Source organism: Austrofundulus limnaeus, unplaced genomic scaffold, assembly GCF_001266775.1.
Source record: "Austrofundulus limnaeus strain Quisiro unplaced genomic scaffold, Austrofundulus_limnaeus-1.0 Scaffold53, whole genome shotgun sequence".
NCBI lineage: Eukaryota > Metazoa > Chordata > Actinopteri > Cyprinodontiformes > Rivulidae > Austrofundulus > Austrofundulus limnaeus.
This window is the reverse complement of record NW_013952455.1, coordinates 839423-840226: the sequence shown is the minus strand read 5'-3', so window position 1 is coordinate 840226 and position 804 is coordinate 839423.

Here is an 804-nt window from a genome sequence, read left to right as displayed (position 1 = left end):
GGTGTCCTGGTGGTCTAGACATTTTTAATTTTGAAATGCCACACTTTTCCAAACCTTAAACTCAATTTTTGAGGCATTTTCATAGCAGAATGTTAGGAAAAGCTCTATAATTTACTGCCTGTGCACAGTGGTGCTGTTATATTATCTACATCTCATTTGAAAGGATCTTTCATGATTACAGCACTCAGAGAACAAGAGCRGTGTAAGGAAGACATTTACATTAAATAAGAAAAACAACTTTATACAGACAAGGAAGTCTCACACTTCAGTTTTCTAAAACCTACATACAGTTGGTGCGTTAGACCTGATATCCAGTCAGTTTTACTCATAGAGGTAAATAACGCTAGTGAGCCTTATCTAGATCTCCCACTGCTMGTGTCTGTGACATCGTGGAGGAGCAAAGATGGCGTTCATACAGGTCGATAGCTCACAACCAACAAAACAGTTTTTTTATTAACAGCAATTTCTCTCAACAATCAGRCAGCAGAAAATATATAAGGAAAATATATTGTTTATAAGTAACGTCTATCTGTTTGAAGTCATTTAACAACTTAGACCTTTTAGCTAGTTGAATAATTATGACTTAACTAATAATAATAAATTTATATTTATTTACGTGTTCAAGAGTCCACGCTTAGAAAATTTTCACTGCAGACACAATGGAATGGTTTTACTTTGGTTAAGTCTATTGTTAAAGCTTGGATTTGATTTGATTTGATTTGTTTATTTAACAGGAAAAGATTAAAAATCAAGCCTGACTCAGCATAATTGCTGTTTTACAGCAGGTTCCTGTTCTGCAGCACA